This window comes from Canis lupus, chromosome 3 (genome assembly GCF_011100685.1).
Source record: "Canis lupus familiaris isolate Mischka breed German Shepherd chromosome 3, alternate assembly UU_Cfam_GSD_1.0, whole genome shotgun sequence".
Classification (NCBI taxonomy): domain Eukaryota; kingdom Metazoa; phylum Chordata; class Mammalia; order Carnivora; family Canidae; genus Canis; species Canis lupus.
The window spans coordinates 67,571,225-67,577,497 of NC_049224.1; the positions used below are offsets into that span (position 1 = coordinate 67,571,225).

At 38.2% G+C, this 6,273-nt stretch overlaps 1 long non-coding RNA gene across 1 annotated transcript; it reads right to left on the reverse strand.

Moving 5' to 3' along the window:
- Positions 1-539: 539 nt before the first annotated feature.
- LOC111095383 lies at positions 540-3,652 on the reverse strand. Its single transcript, XR_005356403.1, has 4 exons — positions 3,508-3,652; positions 2,058-2,193; positions 1,712-1,755; positions 540-1,058 (listed from the first exon to the last, which is right to left on the reverse strand). It is a non-coding gene; the product is annotated as an uncharacterized LOC111095383 (long non-coding RNA).
- Positions 3,653-6,273: the final 2,621 nt, after the last annotated feature.

A 6,273-nucleotide genomic window follows, 5' to 3' on the forward strand; every position in this document is an offset into this window, starting at 1 on the left:
AGGAAAGAAAGCAATGAAGTGGATATGCTTTTCACTGCAGAAAGTTTCGTTTGCCCCCCAAAGGCACCTCTCTGGAAGTACCCATTGGGGTCCTTGGATGATGTTGACCATAACCTTGTTGCTTTGATTTGTGGAAAACTAATAAAGCATGAATTTCCTGGTTTTGGTGTTCCCTCAGTATCCAATAACAGAGGCTGTTCTTTTTCCCAAAGAGTAAGTGGTGCACTCACTCATATTTAAAAAAAAAAAAGTCAATTCTCAGAGACACATTACGCTCAATGGTGAAATGTTCTCAAGATCATTAAGTGGGAAAATAATTTCTGTTAAGAATCAATTATCAAAAAAAGAATCAATTATCATCAATTAATAAATTATCTTTACTCATTAAATATTATAATAGTACTTTTATTTTTATTGTTATTAATTCTATCATAAAACTCAACTTGGGGAAACCAGGAAAACAATCTCAAAAGGCTAACACTATATACTTATATTTTATTATTAAAATAATGTATTTAGGGGATATGAATTGTTGCTAGTGTCATCAGACCCTGTCTAACCCAAAGATGAAAAGTTTAGGTCTATGATCTATTGATCTCATAGTTTATGGTAGTATTTTGCCTCAGACTTTGGTAGCTGTAGAAAACCAGAGACAATCAAATATCACCAAGAAACCAATTTTGGTTGAATAATAGAAACTAGTTGGAAGTTATAGTAAGGCACATGTCATTTCATTTAAGTTGGAAATTAATAATTTCCATCGTTCAGCAATAATAGGGTGACTAGCCTTCCCAGTTTGGTCAAAACTGAGGGGTTCCCAAGATGTAGGACTTTCACTTGTGAAGCCAGAAATGTTCTTGGAAAAGAGGACAAGCTGGCCATTCTAACAGTAGGTTGAGAAAGCTTTTGAAGCAATGTGTGCTCTATCATTAGAGATGATCAAGTAGTGAGGCTGACCTGTTCTCAGTGATGTGCCAGAGAAGCTTTTGTTTTTTGGGAAGGAGAATGAGTCAATAACCTCGATGGGAGTTAGTCCAAATCTGAGGCAGTGAGAGAATCTACAAAGAAAAATAGTCTGCGGTAGAGCCAACCTCATTGCTAAATCCTCTGGAATTATAAATCCTTCCATATTTAAATTCCACATTTAGAATTCAAGTGAGCTGAATCTCCTAAAATAATCTCTAATCCCCTGGGAGAATTTCTGCATAAAGTTATCCATCAAAAAAATATTTTGTACAGAGGCAGACATTCAGCATATTTACAATGAGAAAAGCAAAGACTTTGAAATAAAAGGATTTACTCTTGAGTTCTAAACCTAGCACTCAGTATATTTAGACAAATTGTTTAATCTTCTTGATCATTGAGTTTCTTACTACTTAGATGAGAAAAGAATATCTACTCTGCCTATTTTATGGGGTTGTTGGGAGGATCATACAAACCAATGTATATCAAAGCATTATAAACTATAAAGCACATCCATTTTCACTGAAAACTTTTTAAAACATAGTTCTCCCTTATCATCCTGAGATGTTGACAAAGCTGGTATTGTGCTTTTGAGCCAAATGGGTGTGGACAAATTACATGATTTAAAGTAGGCTAAACTATAGTAACAAAAAGATGGCATAATATGTAATAAAGCAATCTCAACTGGAGATTATTATTGGCTGGCATTAATCTTTCATCACAGTAATTCACAGACCCAGGTACCTACCAGCTTGTGACTGGAGTTCTCTAGAGTTTCATTGCCATCCCCATCTAGTTGGAAGAACAGTGAATGTAGAAAATGAAGTCAGCACGTTTGCTTCTTAAAAGTTTTGGTTTTGGTACTAGCCCAGTCTTATCTACTCAAATATACCATAAGCAGAACAGTTAATGGAGAGTATCAAGACAGCACACTTGCTTCTTAAAAGATTTAGTTCTTGGTACCAGCTTAGTCTTATCTACTCAGATATGCCCTAAGCAACTGGAAAATGCCTAGATGAAACTAACAATAGATATTATTTACCAGATCCCTAGTCTCATTTAATTACTTAATTCTGCTTTTATAAAGAACTTACCAAATGCCAGGCATGTTGCTAAGTACTGGATACCCAACAATAGAGAAAATGTGGTGCTTGTCTTCAAGGAGATCACAGGCAAATTGATTTATTTTCCTTGTTTTTTCCAAAAGTTTTTCTTTCTTCCACTTGGTCCCTGTCAGTCCAATACGCATAAACATTTAAGCTGTTGACTTGAACTCTGTGATAAAAGTGTGGCTTCACCTTACAAAATCAGCCCATGTTACTCTGCATGTGTGAGGTAATAGGATATTGCCTTAAATAAAACAAGCTCTAAGCTCCATGGGTAGAATTCTTTATTTTTATTTATTTTTAATTTTTATTTATTTTTAGATTTTTATTTATTCATGAGAGACAGAGAGAGAGAGAGAGAGAGAGAGAGGCAGAGACACAGGCAGAGGGAGAAGCAGACCTGGGCCAAAGGCAGGAACTAAACCACTGAGCCACCCAGGGATCCCCCAGTAGAATTCTTTATTAAAGAGTTATACCTCCTCCTTTTTAGTGTTTCCCACCACAGAATATTCAACACAATTATTAACTCTACTGTTGCAACTTCGTGTTCTAAATCAATCCCAGGGGTTCTACAGCAAGGTTCTCCACTGGAAAAGGTAGGTTTGGGCATGAAGACCCCAGCATTCTCTGCTTATCCGACATCATGTCATGTTTCACTGAGAAAGGCTGGTGTTTCTATGTTGTATATGTGCTGCACATATCGAGCTGCCACATAACACTTCTTTTGAACAAAGGTTTTCACTACTTAAAAATAATTTTTAAATGACTCAAATATAATCACTTAGGAGACCACCTCATTCCTTCTGATCCCAAACTGTTTGTACTAGATCTTATCTCCCTACTTTCAAACTCTTGACTCCACAGGCTACATCTTTGATCCTACCTTCAGATCTTTGAAAATTGGACATATGTTCTGACTCTACCTCTTGGCTTTTCACATAGGATTTCTCTTAATATGCAATCACCCTCCTTTCTCCCACCATCTCCTAAAAAAGACCAGGTATCCTCTATTATCTACAGTCAGAACCTATAACTCTGATTATGTCTTTTTGCATCACCTTAGCTGGTTCCTGGTCACAACTGTGCCAGTCCTTTCTGTATCATGGACAAAAGGACTGAACATTGACAAAATTTCTTTGGATTGATTCTAGGAGATCCCTTCACGTGGCTCTGAGGCTACCTTAAAACCTTGACTGCTTACAGCAATTCCTTTTTCTTTCCCAATTGTGATTCTCCAGGCACCAAACTCTTTGTCTTCTATGGAGGAAAATACCTACTTTAAAAAGAGCCAATGCCTATGTTTCAAAGGCTGACTGAAATTATGTTACTGACTGAAATCTCTACTATGTCTATATTTGCCTCTTTAAATATGGTAAATATCTTGCCCACAGAATCTGTGGAATTCTTGTCTCTTGAGACATATGAAATTGAACTGGACCTGGTCCTCAAAAAGATGATTGTTGTGTTGGCAAGGTGTTCCGGGGATGACCTGGAAGGTCTACTCCAGCTCTAATTTTGATGATGTGATTCTAACCAGATGGGGCCAATGGCGTAGTAGACGTCTATTGATGCTACTTCTGTGCTTTTCATCCTGGGTTTATTCTTCTGGTAACTGTATATTTTCTTTGGCTGGGGCTCTCCATTTGTGATGCACAGCATATGCGTCACAAAAGCCCTTTGTGTCTCACATGGAGCAGGCTGCAAAGGGTTCATGAAGAAACTGAGCAAATCAGATGTCTGCATCTACATTTTCATGTTCTCATGGAAACTCTGCGATCTTTCACAGATTGCGGCTTTTAGTGTATTTTATTTATTTGAATATGGCCAAAGACATGACTTCTTAATGTTATGGTGTCATGTCTGTGTCTGAATAAAAATAATAAACGATAGCACAATATCACACCAAGTATGGTTTTCCCTTAATAAGAGAGCAGGATAGTTATTAAACAGTAATTTAAAGATAGTTGGACAGTCATTAGATAAATATAACTTGCCTAGAGATCAGATCTTTTAGAACTTTAGCAATTATGTATTACACATTACATATTACTTGGAAATATGCACTATCTATACTTCCGTAGGCTTCTTTTTCATCTATTCACACCACACTGGGAAAAGAGGTGAAAAACAAGATGTAATCTATTGGTAATAGGAGCTAAGGGATTTCTTTGTAGCTCATTTTGGGGTTCATCAACACATGACACTATATCTCATCACGGACCCTGCTGTGAACTGAATGGGGAGGCTGACCATAGAGATAAAAGCATTTCTATTTAAAACAGTTGAACTCTGGACATCTATTGTAGTAGGACACATTTTATCTTTCCTATTTCTTTTCTGTACTGAGAAATTACCCATGATACTTGCTGATCTGGTCATCTTCTAGTGCTAGGGCTTGCTGATTTCCCTTTGCATAGAAAATAAAATCACAATTTCTTAGCCTAATATAGGAAGCTTCTTTTTTAAAAAAAGATTTTACTTATTTATTTGAGAGAGGCAGGGGGAGAGGGGGAAGTAGGCTCCCAAGGAGCCCAATGTGGGGCTTGATCCCAGGGTCCTGGGATCATGACCTGAGACAAAAGCAGATGCTTTAAGTGACTGAGCCACCCAAGTGCCCCTAGAAAGCTTTTCTTAATCAGACCTAAAGTCATTTTTTCTATTCTCATTACATATTGATATTTCTCCCTGAATGTTAACCTAAAAAACCTAACACCATTTGTCATTCTCAGTAAACACTTCCTGGTGTATCTTGAAGCTTTTGGTCTACTCTTTCCTTTGTCAAAGTTTTCTACCCAATTCAACTTGCTCCTAGAGATCTCCTATTAATCCTTCAAAACACAACTGAAATGCGATTACCGTTCATTCAAACCATGTATCAGACATCTCCTAAATCTAGGATGCTAGGCTTGTTCTTGCCCTCACAGAGCCAGATTAATCAAGTGGGAAAGATAAACTCAATAAACAACAATTAATTACAACACCACATGCATGTCATGGTTGGAGTTGTCTGGGGTGTCTGAGATGACACACAGTGCAATAATTTTTAAAAATCTTTCTTTTGACCCAGTTTTGGGACCCTCACTATAGGCCAGTTATTTCTCCTTCTTGATTAGCTGATAAAATCCAATCCCTATCTGCCTCTGTTCTGGGCTTTCATAATCTAGATAACTAGTATACCTCCCCTAAAACTCCCAGGGTCAGGTGCCAGACAACCAGGAACAGCCCGTGGCCTAGAACCTGCTGGAGTTGTTCAAACTATCCAATCCTAAGTTTGCTAACTGTGCCTTGCCCACTTTTTCTCATGGAAAGTACATAAAGGCACCACCCACAGTTCTACCTTCTTCATGGCAGACCTCAATGCTTACCTGTGTGGCCCTGCATCACATGCTGACGGGAACTATTGGTATCAAACCTGAAACACCCTTTACAGTTTCCCTCTCTTGATCTATATCTGATCTCACCATGGCTCACCCAAGCCAATGTGATTTTAGGCATGTGATAGAATCTGCTTTAATTCCCTGAGCCATAAAAATCGATAAAGTAACACTTAGCTCCCTGTTATTTTTCTTCTGGTGAAGTTAGATATTGAATCTAAAACACCTAGTGTAGGGTCCCCTGGATGGCTCAGTGGTTGAGCGCCTGCCTTTGACTCAGGGCATGATCCTGGAGACCCGGGATCGAGTCCCACATCGGGTTCCCTGCAGAGAGCCTGCTTCTTCCTCTGCCTCTCTCTCTATGTATCTTTCATGAATGAATAAATAAAATCTTTAAAAAAATAAAAATAAGGGATCCCTGGGTGGCGCAGCGGTTTGGCGCCTGCCTTTGGCCCAGGGCTCGATCCTGGAGACCCGGGATCCAATCCCATGTCGGGCTCCCAGTGCATGGAGCCTGCTTCTCCCTCTGCCTGTGTCTCTGCCCCTCTCTCTCTCTGTGTGTGACTATCATAAATAAATAAAAATTAAAAAAAAAATAAAAATAAAAAATAAAAAAATAAAACACCTAGTGTAATGATGACTAATATTATTAGGCACTTAAAAGTGTTAGTTGCCTTACTTTTCTCCTTCTTACCCTACCTTATTCCTAGAATGTCATTAGAGGTGTTTTAAAACCGTTTAAGATAAGGATAGGAACAAACTCTCTCACTAATGATCTAAGTGCTCACATCTATAAGGAGACTCAAAAAGCTCCTTGTTCAGGGGAATCC